Source organism: Macaca fascicularis, chromosome 4 (assembly GCF_037993035.2).
Source record: "Macaca fascicularis isolate 582-1 chromosome 4, T2T-MFA8v1.1".
Lineage (NCBI taxonomy): Eukaryota > Metazoa > Chordata > Mammalia > Primates > Cercopithecidae > Macaca > Macaca fascicularis.
The window spans coordinates 117,094,249-117,113,962 of record NC_088378.1 but is presented as its reverse complement, the minus strand read 5'-3'; the positions used below and the strand labels follow the sequence as shown (position 1 = coordinate 117,113,962).

General features: G+C 36.6%; 1 long non-coding RNA gene and 1 pseudogene across 1 annotated transcript; one reads left to right on the top strand and one right to left on the bottom strand.

Moving 5' to 3' along the window:
* Positions 1–1,087: 1,087 nt before the first annotated feature.
* LOC102127761 (large ribosomal subunit protein uL16-like) lies at positions 1,088–1,742 on the bottom strand (annotated as a pseudogene).
* Positions 1,672–19,486, top strand: LOC141410196 (uncharacterized). Its single transcript, XR_012434360.1, has 2 exons — positions 1,672–1,727; positions 16,942–19,486. It is a non-coding gene; the product is annotated as an uncharacterized lncRNA (long non-coding RNA).
* The last annotated feature ends 228 nt before the right edge of the window (positions 19,487–19,714 follow it).

Genomic DNA, 19,714 nt, shown 5'->3' with positions numbered 1-19,714 from the left:
GATTATATTGCTATATTCAACCCATTATTGAAAACCATTAAGTCAATTCAAGTTAAATTAGTAATGAGATATCATATTTAAGATTTATCCTTCAGAATACCCATAAAAATAAGATCGACATATGATAAAACCACTAAAAGCTTGATAAATATATAAATATAAACGTAGGACTAATATATTATTAGAAGCCAAAAATTGATTTAAAAGATTTTTTATCATTAACGTGAAATACAATATTTCTAAACATTAAGAAATTTTTATGGTTCTAAAAATAAGATTGACCCTCTTTCATTTGCATTCTAACTTTTGTAATATGTGTGACATATTGCTGCAAACAAGTCTGTCTGCTCAGAATAATCAGGAATAAATAATTCATCATGGATGCTGCAGATGTCGAGTACATCCTCTATTGTGCCCACCCTTTAACAAAAATAAACTCCAAAGCTGTTTGACTTGCTTCCAGTTCCTTCCAAACAGAGCCCAGCAAGAAACTGCCATTGATTTTTTTTTAGAGCGAGTTGTGGAGAAAGATCAATGCCAGGAAGAGTAAAAACTGGTTTTCACCTTGAAGAATTCAGAAAGTGTTGGTTCTGAAATTAATAGACTTACAACATTTCTAACACCCATAGGCATTTTTCTTACTAATATGGTACTCGATGTATAAAGCCAACTCTGTAATTGTAATGGGAATACTTCTTTTTCCAGCCAAGGCTTAAGAGTAAAGTTCCTGCTTACTCTTTCTGAAATTCTTACAGTTATCTATCCCAGCTGCTTTGCTTGATTCTGTTTCTGCTGTTGATTTACTTTTGGGCGCAATATCAATACGTATAATAGGGTTTTGGCTTTTCTGTTATCCCAGGCACTCTAGCATAAAACTCTGGCATAGGACATTTATGGGTTAGGTGTTAATCTACCCTAACCTAAGAGTCTGGAGACTTAGATTTAAAGAAGTCACAAGCCCAGCCTCACAAGGCTATTAAATGATAGATGCATATTTGCCTAAGTTTAAGTCTTATTTACTATTTATTTATAGGAAGTAGGATTTATTGGTGGGCAGAAAGAGGAGGGGGCACAGTGGAAAGTCTCATTAATGTAGGACCTGTCACTGGTCCAGGAGGCCACAATTGGGGATGTATTAGGGTGGTGCAAAAGAAATTACTTGTAATGGCAAAACCCACAATTATATTTGATCCTACAGCTATCTGGGATGAGCTGCTTCTCAGCCACCATGCCTTCAAATTCATCTGACTGGAACTTGGTAAAGCCCCACTTCTTTGAGATGCGAAGCATCTGGTGGTGAAGCAACTTGAACTTGGCCCTGTATAAGGCCTCAGTCACATGCTCCTTGTTCTGCAGTTTGGTGCGAATGGACACGTGAATTGGCTAATGTGAACCCTGGCCATGGTGCCCTGTAGCTTTCCAAAGGCATCTTCCATACCCATCTGGAGCCTGTCAGCTCTAGCACAGGACAACATCTTTCTGTTGTGAATGACTTGGAAGGGGTGGAACCACACTAGGATATGAAAGCCAACTTTGCTGCAAGTTGTTATCACGTATCTGTTGGCTCAAATGTGGGCATCCTCCAGTGCTTCAGAGAAGAGCTGCTCATATTCATCTGGCACCATGTAGCCTCAGAGTGGAAACTCATCCATTTTTGCTTTCCTCTGTCCCAGGTCAAAAATGCGAACCTTGACATCAGGGACACCTCTGCAGAAGCCAGACTTTAGGTATGTTTTGTTTTTACAATATCAGTAATACCTAGTGGGGTGTTCCATGGAGATACCAGAATCTTAAGTGGCATGCCAAATGAAAAGTGAGGAAGTCTTATTTAGTGTACACTTTTAAATTTTATTTGTGGCATCAATATATTTTATACATTTGAATTTACATAGAGTGTATGCAAATAACCCTTTTATGGGTATCATCTCTCTCTACCAATCTGCCAAATAGCAGAGGTGTAGGTTGATTTAGTTAAGAATACAATAACCTTGATAAATAGGTGGTTGGCTGGTATCATAGATTTGTATGTTTCTCATGATGCCAGTATTTCTCTATTTTTTTATGAACTACAATAATTAGAAAATACAGAGTTTTGAGAAAATCCTAATTACTCTATGGATAAAACTTGAAATAGAATCCTCTAAATAATGTAAACATAAACAAATTATTTTAAGTCCATTATTTAAGCAAGAATATCTCCTTTTAAAAATTATTTTTAATTATTATTTTTAGAGAGAAGATTTTGTTCTGTTGCCCAGGCTGATGTGCAATGGTGTGATCATAGCTCACTGTAACCTCAAACTCCTGGGTTTAAGAAATCCTCCTGCCCCAGCCTCCTGAGTAACTAGGACTGCAACAGCTGACCTCAAAACTTCCTTTTGCCTGGCTTCCCAAAGTGCTGGGATTGCAGACACGAGCCACCTTACCCAGCCTGCTTTTTAAAAATTGATTTTATCTTTAGAGTAGTTTTAGGTTTACAGCAAAATTGAGCAGAAGGTACAGAAATTTTCTGTATAACCCCTGCCTTGATGCATAAGTAGTCTTTTCCATTACAACATCAACATCCCCCCCAGAGTGGCAATTTGTTACGACTGATGAACCTACACTGACACATCTTTGTTACCAAACCATAGTTTAGGGTTAACTCAGTGTTGTACATTCTGTGGGTCTGGGAAAATGTATAAGGAGAGGAATTCACCATTATAAGATTATACAAAGTAGTTTCACTGCCCTAAAAATGTTTTGTGCTCCATCTATTCTTTCCTTCCACTCACCTAGCCACTGGCAGCCACTAATCTTTTTACTATCTTTATAGTCTTGCCTTCTCCAAAATGTCACATAGTTGGAATTATACAGTACGTAGCCTTTTCCTATTGGCTTCTTTTACTTATATATATGCATTCATCTCCTTCATGTCTTTTCATGGCTTGATAACTCATTTTCTTTCAGTGTTGATCATATTCCATTGTCTTTATGGGCCACACTTTACTTATCCTTTAATCTACTGAAAGATATCTTGGTTGCTTCCATGTTTTAGCAGCTATGAAAAAAGCTGTTAGAGACGTTCATGTGTAGGTTTTTGTGTGGATGTGTGTTTTCAACTCTTTTGAGTAAATATTTCTAAGTATTAAGAAATTATTGCATGATTTCTTAATAATAATTAGCAAGGAGCATGAATGCTGGATCATATGGTAAGAGTATATTTAGTTATGTAAGAAGCTGCCAAAGTGTCTTCCAAAGTGATTGTACCATTTGCATTCCCACCAGCAGTAAGTGAGAGTTCTTATTGCTCCATATCCTCACCAGCATTTGGTGGTGTCAGTTTCCAGCATTTGATGCTCTTTCTAATAGATATCTTATTGGTGATTTAATTTGCAGTTTTCTGATGACATATGATGTAGAGCATCTTTGATGTGCTTATTTGCCATCTGTTTATTTTCTTTGGTGAGGTGGGTGTCTGTTCAGATCTTGTGCACATTTCTGTTTGTTTTTTTTTTTTTTTCTGCCTCTTCCTCCCTCTGTCTCTCTCTCTCTCTCTCTCTTTTTTTTTTTTTTTTTTTTTAAGTTCCGGGACACATATGCAGAATGTGCAGGTTTGGTATGTAAGTATATGTGTGCCATGGTGGTTTGCTGCACCTATTGACCCATTATCTAAGTTCCTCCCCTTTCCCTCCAGCCCGCAACAGGCCCTAGAATGTGTCGTTCCCCTCCCTGTGTCCATGTGTTCTCATTATTCAACTCCCACTTATGAGTGAGAACATGCAGTGTTTGGTTTTCTGTTCCTGTGTTAGTTTCCCAAGGATGATGGCTTCCAGCTCCTTCTACATCCCTGCAAAGGACATGATCTTATTCCTTTTTGGCTGCATAGTTATCCATGGGTTATACGTACCACATTTTCTTTGTCCAGTCTATCATTGATGGGCATTGGGGTTGATTCCAGGTCTTTTCTATTGTGAATAGTGCTGCAATAAATATACATGCGCATGTGACTTTATAGTAGAATGATTTATATTCCTTTGGGTATATGCCCAGTAATGAGATTGCTGGGTCAAATGGTATTTCTGGTTCTAGATCGAGGAATCACCACACTGTCTTCCACAATGGTTGAACTAATTTACATTCCCACCAGCAGTGTAAAAGCTTTCCTATTTCTTGACAGCCTTGCCAGCATCTATTGTTTCCTGACTTTTTAATAATCGCCATTCTGACTGGCATGAGATGGTATCTCGTTGTGGTTTTGATTTGCATTTCTCTGATGATCAGTGATGTTGAGCTTTTTACATGTGTTTGTTGGCTACATAAATGTCTTATTTTGAGAAGTGTCTGTTCATATCCTTTGCTTACTTTTTTATGGAGTTGTTTATTTTTTTTTCTTGTAAATTTGTTTAAGTTCCTTGTAGATTCTGGATATTAGACCTCTGTCAGATGGGCAGATTGCAAAAATTTTCTCCCATTCTGTAGGTTGCCTGTTCACGCTGATGACGGTTTCTTTGGCTGTACAGAAGATCTTTAGTTTAATTAGCTCCCATTTGTCAATTTGGCTTTTGTTGCAATTGCTTTTGGCATTTTCATCATGAAGTCTCTGCCCGTGCCTACATCCTGAATTGTATTGCCTAGGTTTTCTTCTAGACCAGTGGAACAGAACAGATACCTCAGAAATATCCTCACACATCGACAACAATCTGATCTCGAACAAATCTCACAAAAACAAGCCATGGAGAAAGGATTTTATATTCAATAAATGGTGCTGGAAAAACTGGCTTACCATATGCAGAAGGCTGAAACTGGACCCTTTTCTTACATCTTATACAAAAATTAACTCAAGATGAATTAAACACTTAAATGTAAAACACAGTTACAAAATTTTTGCCCATTTCTTAAGCAGGTTCTTTGTTTTCTTCTTGTTGAGTTTAAGTGATCTTGGATATTTTGGATAACAGTCCTTTATCAGATATAGCTTCTGAAAATATTTTGTCCCAGTCTGTTGCTTGTTTTCTCATTTTCTTGACATTGTATATTTCATAGAACATAAATTTTTAATTTTACTAAAATTTAGCTTTTTTTTTAAATGGATCATGCCTTTGGTGTTGTGTCTAAAAAGTCATCTCCATACCCAAAGTTATCTAAATTTTCTCCTATATTATCATCTAGCGGTTTTATAGGTTTCCATTTTTATGTTTAGGTCTATGATCCATCTTAAGTTAGTTTTTGTAAAAGGTGGAAAGTCTGTGTCTAAATTTATTTTTAAATATGGTTGTCCAGTTGTCCCAGCACCATTTGTTGAGGGGGGGGGAACTATCTTTGCTATGTCGTTGGCAAAGATCAGTTGATTGTGTTTATATGGGTCTATTTCTGTGTTTTCTACTTTGCTCCCTTGGTCTATTTGTCTATTCTTTAGGCAGTATCACACTGTCTTTATTACTAGAACTTCATAATAAGTTTTGAAGTTGGGTAGTGTCAATTTACTAGGTTTGTTCTTCTCCTTCAATAGCATGCTGGCTGATCTGGGTATTTTGCCTCTCCATATAAATTTTAGAACCAGTTTGTCGATATCCCCAAAATAACTGCTGGGATTTTGATTGGGATTACATTGAATCTATAAATCAAGTTGGGAAGAACTGACATTTTGACAATACTGAGTCTTTGCACCCATGAACATGGACTATCTCTCCATTCATTTAGTTCAGTTTTCTGCAAGTAGATCTTCTATGTATTTTGTTAGATTTATACCTAAGTATTTTACTTCTGTGCATACTAATGTAAATAGTATTGTATTTTGAATTTAAAATTCCACTTGTTCATTGACAGTATACATGAAAGTGATTGACTTTTGTATATTGACCTTGTATCCTACAACCTGTTTTAACTGTTATTCCCAGGAGTTTTTCTGGTCAATTCTTTTACATTTTCTACATAGACAATAATGTCATGTGTGAACAAAGACAGTTTTATTTTTTATTTCCCAATCTGTATACCTTTTATTTTCTTTCCTTTGCTATTTCACTATTACTTTTAGTACAGTGTTGAAAGGAGTAATGGGAGGAAACATCCTTGCTGTTTTCCTGATCTTGTGGGAAAGATTCTAGTTTCTCACCATTAAAGTATGATGTTAGCTGTATATTTTTGCAGATACTCTGTATAAATTTAAGGAAGTTCCCCCCTGTTCCTAGTTTAATGAGAGTTTTTTTTTCTTTTTTATAATAAAAGTCATGAATGGGTGTGGAAAATATTATTTTAACAATTCTCTTTTCTCAAGACTTCAGTAGAAATGTTCAGGCCTTAGCAACTACAGTATGGTCCACAAACCGGCACCATCAGCATCACCTGGAAGCCCATGAAAAAATGCAGAATCTCAAGCTTCACCTCAGACCTACTGAATCAGACCTGCATTTTAATAAAACGCTGCAGATGATTAATATGCATATTACAGTATGAGGGGCACTGGCCTTGGTCATTTTCTTAGTCTTACTGTCTAGATCATTAGTCACCTTTCCTTATCCTCCGCTGTTTCAGTGGAAGGATCATTGACATGGAACCATACTGACATTGAATTAGGAACCCAGCACTTGCCAGTTACATAATCTTTAACAATTAACTCATTTTTTCCAAGCCATAATGTCTCCCTTGTAGAATGAGAACAATACCTATGTTTCACAATTATTGGATGAATTAAATGGTATGATGCATGTAAAAATTCAATATAGTTAGTATTTGACAAATGTTACTTTACTTTCTTTCTGTCCATCATGTGTCTTATGCTAGAGAGACATTGTTTTATAAAGGTTTTGACTCTTTCATGAAAATTTTTTATTCTTCCTTGTCCTTCTCTCCTAATTTTAGTTTACTAGTCTTTCCTTGTATGGTGTTTTGTGTATACTTTTTCTTTTGTTATGCAGGGTTTTGCATCGTCTTTCCCTATCTATTCCAGCCTCCAAAAGTAGACAGCTCTGAACACACTCTGATCTTTTCTGCTTCAGAATTTTCTCCAAATCTTGGCAAGACTGCTTAACACAACCTGCAGCATAGCCTGGGAGTACAGGGAAGTTAATCTGAAGGGGTAATGCTCATGGGGTATGGGAGTCAATGGGCTAAGTATTCTTGTCTTCTGTACTTTAGAGGACAATATACATGCATTCTACACGTTTTATCAGAGTCATAAATGTGATTGCCTCATTATGTACCACAGTAACCAGCTCCATAGCTTCCTTCTTTCCTTTCTTGTCTCACTCTACTCACTCACCTTGGTTGCTGGAATCACTTTCCATTAAACTATCTACATCGAAGTCCTTGCTTCATGCTCTGCAGTTAGGAAGATCTAAACTAAAATAAATCATGTGGGTTTTTTTTTGCTCTCAGCATATACAGAAAGGGGAATACTTGTCCATCAAAATATTTGTGTTGGCTCTACCATAATACAAAGGTGTGATTTGGAAAGGCTGCCCAGCCAGGGATTAAATTTCATAGCACTTTCCTCAACTTGCATGTAGGTGGAGCCAAGAGGATTAAACTCAAGAGGGTTAAAAAAGAAAGTTTGCAGCTGGGTGCAGTGGCTCGTGCCTATAATCCTAGCACTTTGGGAGGCCAAGGCAGGCAGATTGTCTGAGCTCGGGAGTTTGAGACCAGCTTGGGGAACACAGTGAAACACCGTCTCTGCTAAAATACAAAATAAATTAGCTGGGCATGGCAGCATGCACCTGCAGTCCCAGCTAGTTGGGAGCCTGAGGCAGGATAATTGCTTGAACCCAGGAGGTGGAGGTTGCAGTGAGCCAAGATGGCGCCACTGTACTCCAGTGTGGGCAACAGAGCGAGACTCTGTCTTAAAAAAAAAAAAAAAAGTTTGCTTTCTCTACACTTTTGTTTTAACCATTTCTTCTGGATTTTTACAAATAATCATAAACCCATGCCTGTAATCCCAGCACTTTAAGAGGCCAACACAGGAAGATCACTTGAGGCCAAGAGTTCAAGACCAGCCTGGTTAACATGGTGAGACTCCGTCTTAAAAACAAAACAAAATAAGCATAGAGAACCTGTAAACTGTGTGGTAAACATGGCAGAGTCACAAAAGACAAGGAAAGAACACCACTGGGGGAGGACCTAGCTGCCCATTAGGTACACCTGTTTTGAATCCATTACTAAGAAATAAACATTTATTTTGTTAAAGCAGTATACATCCGGGGATTTGGGTCTGTTTGTTACAACAGCTGCCATTATTCTGATTTGGTCATTAAAATATTTTTATGCTCCAAACCCTTTATAACTGCTTTAGTGGATGCTTATCACTAAGAGTATTCTATCCACTCACTTTTCATAGTACTCCACACAGTGTTCTTTGCTGGATCTGTTATTTGCTTAAGAGTGATAACTGTGTGGAATTGTTTCAAATTTCTGTTTTTACCAAAGGTAAACAAAGTCTTCTTCATTTCAACTAAAAATAATAGACTTTGTGACAGAGTTACCAGGAACTCCACTTGACATCAGGCAAAATGAGCCTTGATCCCCCCATTCATTCATGCATGCTTCATTCTATAAATAGAAATTGAGAATCTCTTGTATGCCAGGTATTCTAATAGGCTCTGAACTCAAAAATAAAACATGGTTGGGTGTGGTGGCTCATGCTTGTAATCCCAGTGCTTTGGGAGACCATGATGGGAGAATCAATTGAACCCAGGAGTTCAAGACCAGACTGAGCAACATAGTGAGACCTGTCTCTACAATCAATCAATCAATCAATCAATCAATGTCGCTGGAAATGATAGTGTCCATCTGTAGTCCCAGATACTTGGGAGGTTGAGTGAGAGGATGGCTTGAACCCAGAAAGTCAAAGCTGCAGTGAACTATGATCACTCCACTGCACTCTATCCTAGGTGACAGAGCTAGACTTGGCCTAAAAAAATTATTAAAATTAATTAAAAAATAAGACATGGTCCTTCTCTCAGAGATCCTAAAACCTAGTATTTAAAGATACCAATTATAATAGAGAGTTGGGAAAACCAGCACTATGAGTTGTCTAGTCAAAATGACTGAGTGTTAATTTTGGCTCCCTGATGTATTCACAGAGTGATTTTAGTAAAGTCATATGTCTTTTCTGTGCCTTTTTGTTCAATATGTAAAAGGGAGATAATGTCCCTTTTATATTTTGTGAGGACTGACTGAGATTTTTGTAGAGTTCTTAGAATAGTTCTTAGTAACTTGCTACATATCAATAAATGTTAGCTTATTATTAAATATTGGGACCAATATATATGTAGGACCAGATCATACAGGGTAGTGCACATCAAACATTGGGGTTTATATGAGTTACCTGGAAATCTTATCAAAGTTCAAATTTTTACTTAGTATGTCTATAGTAGGGCCCGAAATTCTACATTTCTAACAAGCCCCAGGTAGTGATGAAGCTTCTGGTCGTAAGAGCACATTTTGTGTAGCAAAGACAGTACTGCCCAATAAGACTTTGTATGGAGGTAAAATGTTTATACCTGCTCTTCTAATATGGCATCTTCTAACCACATGTGGTAACTGAAATGTGGCTAGTGCAACAGAGGAACTAGTTTTTTTAAAAAATGTATTTAATGTTAATAAACATAAATTTAATAGGACATATGAGGCTAGTAGCTACTTGTATTCAACCTCACAGTTCTAGACCAGTAGCTTTTAAGACTGGTCACATGTTCAAGCAAGGATTAGTAACCCAGAATAATACTGAAGATTGGGTTACATGATCATCAACATAATGAAAATATCTCTAGAAGTTTGAAATTGGATTGAAGACTACAAGGATAATTATTGTTCTTTAGAGGTTCCATTTACACTAGTTTTGCTTTAATAGTGGACAAGGTTAAAACCGCCTATATTCTATGTCAAACTATATCAGTTCAGCTCATGCTAATTGAAAACCCAAGTTAATGTGGCTTGAACACCACTCATCTCAAATAACAAGCATTTTAGAGGCAGACGAGTGATGATGCTTGGTCCAGCTGCTCAGCGGCCAGGTACTATGTTTTCTTCTCCAACATTCCTAGCCTGTTAGCTTTTGTCTTCAACCTTGTAAGATTCATGGCCCACGAGCACTGAATATGCTTGCGGTGTCCATATTCAAGAGAAGGTTGAGAGGGCTAATCAACCTGCATGTGCACTCTTTTATCATACTACAAATATCTTACTGGTCTCGGAAGGTTGAAAAAAAATATTTAGCTGGGTGCATCGCCATCCCAAACACAACCAAAATTTTGGTGGCAAGTTAGAAGATAAAATAGATAATGGTTAGGTAGCCAACAATGTCTGACAACAAACCTAATTATCATTTACATGTGAAGAGAAAGAAATACATTTTTTCCAATAAGCAAAACATCAGTAAGATATATCATTCACATTCAACATGAATTTAAAAGATAAACTCACGAATAATAAAATTATGGCACAAAAGAATTGGCAATGAGCACTGACTCCATTTGAATGCTAAATAGATATAAATAAATGAAATTATTATGGTTATTACATTGAATACAAATGCTAAATTTTGTGAAAAGCCACATGATATCAAATGATAATCACTATTAATATAATGGGGATAAAATTACAACCAATTAATATCAGAATATTGGTAGAGTGATAGGCAGGAGAAATGTAACTTGCTATTCTGTTATGGTGAGAAATGTAGTTTATGTGTTTAAGTAATTATTTTAAAGGAATAAAAGTAAACACAAGTAGAATTTAAACACATTATGTACATTCAAGATTACTGCAGGGATTGAGGGGTCTAATTTCAGAGATCAAGAAAATGAATCAGATTTTTAAAAAATAAGACAAAAATAAATCAAGGAAGCATTTAGCAAAATGTTTGAAATAAAATGATAATATGCCAAGTACATCTGTTATAACAATAAATATAACAGGAAAATAGCCATTGGAAAAAAACTCAGTTGAGTTTTAAAATGAAAACTCTATTGTATGTTATACGTAATAATCATCACACAGAAAATTATTTAAATATGTAGACAATAAAAGAATAAGCAGAGAAATACCTAGCAAACCTACACACAAAAAAGAAATAATGCTAGTAAAATAATAATATATAATATATGCTATAATGAAATATTAACTAGGCTAAAGCTATTTTATAATTCTGAGATGACTTTGCAAATATTACAGTAATACTGAAGATTTATGTGTTCTTTAGCATCACACTGAAATATAGATGAAAACCTACTAGAAATACAAGGAACTGTCCTTGCATCCCAGGGATAAATCCCACTTGATCATGGTGGATGATCCTGTTAATGCATTGAATTTAGTTTGCTAGTATTTTGTTGCGAATATTTGCATCTATATTGAATAAGGATATGGCCCTGTAATTTTCTTTTCTTGTAATGTCCTTGCGTGGCTTTGGTATGAGGACAATGCTGGCCTTAAAAAAAAAAGAGTTTGAAAATATTCTCTCCTCTTTGATCTTTCATGAAAGTGATTGAGGAAGATTGATATTGGTTATTCTTTAAATGTTTTGTAGAAGTCAGAAATGAAGCCATCACATCCTAGACTTTTCTTTAATGTGACACATTCTATTAATATTACTAATTCAATCTCCTTACTTCTTGTTGGTCTGTTCAGATTTTCCTATGTCTTCATAATTCTGGGTAGGGCATATTTATCTAGGCAAACAAGAAAGAACCAAAGGTCAAGGAGTTCTACTTCCCAAAGCCAGTAACCTTTCTTATCCCCTAGGATGAATCATTGTTTCAAGAATTTAAATTAGAATGCCTTTACTAAGTAACTTAGTAATCAGAACCATATTTGGCATTGAAAAAGAGCACAGGCCAGAACTCTGTTCTGCTTTTGTGATTCTGTATGAGCTATATCCAGCATTTTTATCATAGTTACAATAATCAGTAATTTGTTTCTGTTATTAGTAATAACAGCAGAAAAATCAGTGATTGAGAAGTCACAGCTCCAGGGATAGGAGGATTCTTTTCCTGATGATTTTCTTCCTCTGTCATGGAAAGAAGGATACAGAGAGATTCTGAAATAAATGGTGCTTTAAACATGATAAAGCTCTTTTTAAGTGCAGTAAAATACTATCTCACACAGGTGTCTCCGTGGAGGTCTAGTGAGTTCCATGAGAACAAAGGGAGTGTGCTTCATTCATCTTTGCCGTCCTCTTAATAACTAGTATTGAAAACCTACTATGGGCCAGTGTTCTGATAGGTATTCAGCTAAAAAGATGAATAAGATAGTACCAAGTCTTCCATTGCTCCAAGTGTGAAAATCCAAAAACCCATCCAAATATGCCAGGACAATTTTTTACAATGGGAGTAGAGCCAAAACTCTATAAAACATTGAGAAAATATTTCACTGTATAATCTTCTACACTAGAATTTAGCCAGAATGAAGACCCAAAATGATAAAACTATTCTCTTCCTTCCTCTTATTGCAAAGAGATGTGTTACAGTATTAGATTTGGTGAGATTTTCTTCTTGTTTGTATAGGTTGGAGAGGATTTATAGAATTGTGAATGTCACGTAAGATTTCATAAAGCAATTCTCTGTTATTCTGTGCTTCAAAATAGAGCATGTAGTCATCACAAACTTAAGTAAATACCAAATTGTTGTTTCAGGGAAGATTTATTACTCTAGTTCACTGTAGCTGTTATTGTGCCTTGTGATGCATAACAGAGAAATCTGCAGCCCAGTCCCCAGCAGACCATAATTGTTGCCTGTGCGCCCACATGGGACATTAACAATAAGAAATAGCTCTATCCTTCATAACACCTGCTATCATCTAATGATGAACATGCTGAAGCAAAATTTTCCTTTACCAATACAGCTTTATGAATTTTCATTGTTTTGAATTTTAATAAAGGATGTTTTTTTCACTGATTTTGAGCAAAATTTGTTCAATACTTTGGAATCTCTTGAATTGATCTTACAAATGAATTGCAACAAACAACATGCATGCTAATTGATAATGTTGAGAAAATGACAATCAAAATGATTAAGTGAAAAAATGAAATTGTTTCTTGTTTTTCTGATTAACATTTGACATATGTCAGTTGAGATATCTGATATATGTCAACAAAACAATCATTACACTCCTCTTAGCAAAGTAATGCCACAAAGTACATCAGGCCATTATAATTCTGCCAACGTACTCAGTGTGATTTCTAAATATAGAACACTCTATACAGCACTTGCTATTCAAATCACTGTGTAGCTTCCTTTGGTTCTGTATCCAGAGGTCAACACATGGTGGAACAAAGAAACCCAGTTTCTAATTCCAAGCTTCCATTTACTCCCTGGGAAAGTCTATTTAGAACACAAAAGTAGACTTTCCCCAAACTATGGCCCTAGCACATGCCCCACCGATTTCATATTTATCCTTGGGAAAGCCACATTATCCATCTTTGTGATATTGCCTGTGTTAGTAACTGGAGTTCATAACTATTGTTAGTGCTGTGTATTTGTAAGGTAATTTGTTGCTGTGTGTAGGCAAGTTCAGCTCTTTGGGACGAATAGGCTGCAAAGCTGTGTTCTATGGACAAGTATTTCTATTAACATACATTTTCCAGTAATCAAATATGAAAGAATTTAGACTATTTATTTGTATTCATGTTCCCAAACAGACTTGATTTTTGTAAGTGATATGGGGGTTAATCACAATGTAGGAGAAAAACCATCAAGTCTAATGTCAGAAGTTTGAATTCAGCCTCAATTCCACCAATTAGTTCTGTGAACTTTCATGAACCATTAAGCAGTTTGGCCCTCATTTTCTTTATGTATAGTAACTAAGTAATACTCTTAACCTTCTTATCTCATTATTACATATTGGATTTTTTAACTGTAATATGGTATTTGAAATTTCAGGTATTATTATTGCCATCATTGCTTTCGTTTGTAATAGCAGTAGAAATGATTGATGGCAGAACACTGGTACTGAATGTTTTGTTTTCTCCAAATAAGACTATGCCATTAAAAAAACTCAGCCTAGTTCTGGACAGAATATAATACTGAGGTTAATTAGATTTTAATATCAATGTTTCACAATCTTTTTAGGTCTTACCTATAGAATTAAGAGTCCAACCAGCTTGAAATTAAGCTTTTCAGCCTGAGAGAAATGATTATTACTCAAACTAAGGATTTATTTTTTATCAGGAGTGAGTGTTCTACATTAGGTGCTGGATCTTTTCTCACCTAGGCTGAGAGATTACTGACAGTGCTGTGAAACAGGTGGAGGAAGTGAAATGAGGGAGTAAAGTGGATGCCCTTGGCTGTGCTTTGAATCAAATATTCCTCAAAGTCTTTTAAAAAGCAGAGAGGAGCTGGTTTGCAGCTTGAGTTCTCTGCAGAACAAACTCCGAGTTGGAGTTTACTGAAAGATGTTTATCAAAGTATCCTTTGGATCAATCTCTGTAGAACAGAGAGAAGAAAGCAACATTGGACAGAGCAAGACATTGAGTTGTGATGCAGGCCTAATGAACTTAGGTTAAAAAAAAAATCTTATTATGAAAGAACACAGATGAGTTTGGAAGCTAATCCTATTAAGGTTTTAATACTGACTGCTTTTGCAGTTTCCCCTATTGCGGCTAATTGGGTACTAGTTAATGATGTGAATTCTGCACTAAAGCCACCTTTCTTTGGCCACCTCCTAGCTGTGTGATTTAGTGAAGGCTAGCTTGCTTCTGTGGACTTCAATTTTCTCATCTGTAGAATAAAAGTAACCACCTGCACACATAGAGTGTGCCTCAGAGACCCCACAGAGAAGCTCTGGATCTAGAATGACAAGGATGTGACAGAGTGACAAGGATGTGAGCAGAAATGGCCCAGCCTCTGTATGCAAAGAGTGGTCTGTCATTTAGAAGTGGACTGCCCTGGGAAAGGGTCTGACTTCTGACTTTTATTAAAGCAGTTGGCAGCATCCAAGGCAATCCCTGGAGGTGCTGGCAACTGAAGGCTCTCCACCAATGCACACCCATAGCAGGGGCAGCAGGTGTCTTCCTGAGAGGGAGTCTAGGCACAATGTAGGGTCCACAACAAGCCCCTCTGAGCTGAAAACTTTCATGGCTGGAGGGGAAGACAAAGGAGAAGTCAAGGAGTGGGAAAAAAGAAAATGAATGCTTATTTAGTATTTGTTAATGTTCCACACACTGGACTAGGCACTCTCTTGGTTGTCCCATTTAATTCTTAAAACTCTCTATGTGTGCAGGTGGTTACTTTTATTCTACAGATGAGAAAATTGAAGTCCAGAAAGCAAGTTAGTCTTCACTAAATCACACAGCTAGAAGGTGGCCAAAGAAAGGTGGCTTTAGTGCAGAATTCACATCATTAACCAGTACCCAATCCTGCCACAAGAGGGGAGACTGCAAAAGCAGTCAATATTCAAATCTTAATAGGATTAACTCCCAGACTCAACTGTGTTGTTTTATAGTATAACCTAATGCCCTATTTGATCTATTTGACTTGAAGATTATCATTGGCTATTGAACAAATGTTTAATGGCTATCCAGCTGAACATGCATTCTAGGGTAGCTTTAGTGTTTTGTGTTGTTGTTGTTGTTGTTGTTGTTGTTTTGTCTGTCTGTTTACAGTGCAGATAATTTCAAAAAATGTTAAAACACTTATCAGAAAAATGTTATATTGTTTTTCAAATCAGGATAAATATCTTGGTTTTTTTGAGTAATTCAAGCAAAATCTAATGGAAAAATGATGGAGAAGAGAGTTGATTCAAGTACTTGCAGTCCAAAAGCCAATTAACATTGTTATCCTTATATTATTCACTGTTTAATACAGCAGAACAGTTTTATATTTCTGAGTGAAGTTATATTTTGTGAAATGAAAAAGATTCTTATCAGTTAAATCAAATGAGTTCCAAATTGCAAGCTGCTGATATTATGGCTTTCATAATGTGTCTTCAATAACACAAGGAAATAGGAGAGGCAAGAATTTCCATGTGAAAATTGCAGTAATGTTCAGCAACTCGTAATAATTAACTCTCTCAAAAGCTGGTGCAATGTCACATAAATTATTTCAAAACTATACTTTCTTTTTTCATGTATTTTATTTAAACTTATCATTTATCATGTTAATAAAGTATTTTCACTGAGCCTGTTCTTTAAAACACTAAAACAAAAATTATTAACCCAAATCGTCCAAATGATAGATTTTAAAACATGTCCTTAAAACAAACAAAAATAAATAAAAATAAAAGCACCTCTTCAAGATTTTAATAAGGAAAAAAAAGAATGCCCTCAACATTGTTACAGCAATTCTATAAACTTAGGACAAAACCAGCACATTATCTAGGTAATAAAATGTAACATCTTTATAGTGACATGCACTGATGAACAAAATACATGTGTTTCAAGGTAAGTCAACTCTGATTAATGTAACTGAACTTGAAATTCAAAAATAAGGTCTCTATACCTAGCTATGCCACTTACTAGTTGTATGACCTGACTGAATAAGACATCTCTCTAAACTCTAAGTTTTTTTTTTTTAATGAGAATATAAAATAGCTAATTATTTTGGTGTTGGTAGAATAAATTTAGGCAATATACATGAAATACACTCTATAAACATTCAACATTAAATCCTAACACCTGTGTGTGATACTAGGATTCGTTTCCATCCATGGTTCCTAGTTCATAACTTCCATAATCATTGTCACAGTCTTGGTTATAATGTTGGAGAATTTTAGGCCTCAGAAGCAAGCCTCAGGAAATGAAAGCTTTCTCTCTGAACTTCTGTCCTCCTTTCACCCGCCCAAAATAGGACTGTAATCCAATTATAGGTCATAAAACCCTCATCCTAGAGAGGGTCCTGCTCCCTGCTCTGGTGGAAGGAATGCTGCACAGAGACATCAAGAAGAATCTGAATGGACAAGGCTGACTGAGTTTAGACCACATCCTTTTTGTCCAATCACATTTTGACATAGTTGTCCCTGCTTTCATCATAGACAACCAATGAAGTCTCCACAAAAGGCCCAAAGGATGGAGTTCCAGGAGCTTCTGGAGAGCCGAACACATTGAGAATGACAGGAAGCTGAAAAACTCTTTCACATGCCAGGAGGTTGGTGTACCCCAACTCTACAGGGACAGAACTGCTGCACTTAGAAATCCTCCCAGACCTCACCCCATGTATCTCTTCATCTGGCTATTTATTTGTATCCTTTAAAATATGCTTGCTAATAAGCCAATAAATATGGTTCCCTGAGTTCTGTGAGCTGCTCTAGCAAATAAACTCAAAGAGAGGATCGTGGGAGCGCCAACTTGAAGCCAATTGGTCAGAAGTTCCAGAGGCCTGGAATTGTGACTTCAGAGAAGGAAAGGATGAGCTTATGGTATTGAGTATTAACCTGTGGGATCTGACACTATCTTGCGGTATATAGTGTTCGTACTGAATAGGAGGACAACCAGCTGGTGTCCGCTGCTTGGTGTATGGTTAAAAACTCCTCACTTTTGATCAGAGAAGTCTTCTTCTGTGTTGATTATTATTGTGGCAGTGTGAGAGCAGAAGACAAACCCACTTAAGAGAGTGCTTCCCAAAGCACTGTGTATACAGTAAACTGTGGTCCAATGGGAAAATACAAATTAATATAGCCAATAACAGTGTATGAGAAGCTCTTTCTCCCCAAACTCTTGCCAACACAGTACATAGCCAAAAATCATCCCTTTTTAATTTGATAGAAGTATGACATATTTTGTTTTAATTCATGTTTCAATAATTTTGAGTGAAATTGGGCAACTTTATACATCTTTAAAATATCTTTCTGTTATGAACTGCCTGCTCTTCACCTTTGCTGGATTGATGTATTTTACATATTAATTTATAAGAGCTCTTTAAAAATTAAGGACATCAACATATTTAATATGTTTGACAAATATTTTAGCCATTTTCTTCTCTTTTCATTTGACATTATTTTTGTCATGTAGTTATTTTGTGTTTTATGGAGTCAAGCTTTCTTTATGACATCAAACTTTCACTATCACTTAGAAATAATTTATCTTATTCTGTTTTTACAAAATATGTTCTACATTTTTGTCTGGTACTTTTATTGTTCCCCTTTTTAAACTTATTGACAATATCAAGGATTGGCAAAGATTTTAAGAAACTAGCCTGCTTTTGTATTTCTGGTGGATTTATAAAATGATACATCAACTTAGTAACACAGTCTGACAGTGCCTTATAAAGTGAAACACATACTTTCTAAGTGATCTAAAATTCCACTCGTGGTCATTTACCCAAGATAAATGAAAGCCTATGTTCACAAAAAGACTTATGCATGGATGTTCGTAGCAGTTTTACTCATAATAGCCAAATCCTGGAAACAACCCAAATATCTATCAACTAGAGAATGGGCTTTTCGTGTGCTACCCAGAGAGGGGTCTATATGGAATTGTTCTAGATACCTGTCGTAACTTAAAGGTAAACTTTTACAGTATACAGAGCCCTTGATGTCCTGCAAATGGAGGAGGAGGATGTCCTTAAGTTCCTTGCAGCAGAAACCCATTTAGGTGGCACCAACCTTGACTTCCAAATGAAACAGTACATTTATAAAAAGAAATGTGATGGTGTCTACATCATAAATTTGAAGAGGACCTGGGGGAAGTTTCTGTTGGCAACTTGTGCCATTGTTGCCATTGAAAACCCTGCTGATGTCTGTGTGATATTCTCCAGGAACAGTGGCCAGAGGGCCATGTTGAAGTTTGCTGCTGTCACTGGAGCCATTCCAATTGCTGGCTGCTTCACTCTTGGAGTCTTCACTAACCAGATCCAGGCACCCTTCCAGGAGCCACAGCATCTTTTGGGGACTGATCCCAGGGCTGACCACTGCCTCTCACAGGGGCATCTTATGTTAACTTACATACCATTGCTCCGTGTAACACAGATTCTCCTCTGTGCTATGTGGAGATTGCCATCCCATGCAAAAAGGGAGTTCACTCAGTGGGTTTGATTTGGTGGATGCTGGCCCGAGAACTTCTGCACATGTGTGGTACCATTTCCTGTGAACACCTGTGGGAGGAGATACCTGATCTCTTCTTCTGCAGAGATGCTGAAGAGACTGAAAAAGAAGAGCAGGCTGCTGCTGAAAAGGCTGTGACCAAGGAGGAATTTCAAGGTGAATAGACCTCTCCATCTCCTGAGTTCACCGCTACTCAACCTGAAGTTGCAGACTGGTATGAAGGCATGCAGGTGTCCTCTGTGCCTATTCAGCAGTTTCCTTCTGAAGCCTGGAGTGCTCAGCCTGCCACAGAAGACTGATGTGCAGCTCCCATCGCTCGGGCCACTGAATAGGTAGGAGCAACTACTGAGTGGTCTTAAGCTGTTCTTGCACCGGTTCTTAAGTAACATGGAAATAAACATTAATTTCTAAAAAAAAAAATTTAAAAAAAAATAAATAAACCAATGGATATGAAAACTGTGATACAGTACACAATGGAATTAGCAGTATAAAGGAACAAAACACTGTTACATGCAAGAACATGGGTGAATCTCAAAAACATGAGAGAAAAAAAGACACAAAAGAGTACCTCCTTATAGTCCCACTTATATGAAATTCTAGGATGGGTAAAAACTAATATGCAGTAGTAAAAATCTGACTTCTGTTGACAGCCAAGATAAAATAAGCTCTCTACAGCCTTTCTCTCTCACCAATGGCCACCAAAAACTCTAGAGAGAATGCAGAAAACAGCTAGTTAAAGACCAAAATAAGCCCAATGGTAAGGGAG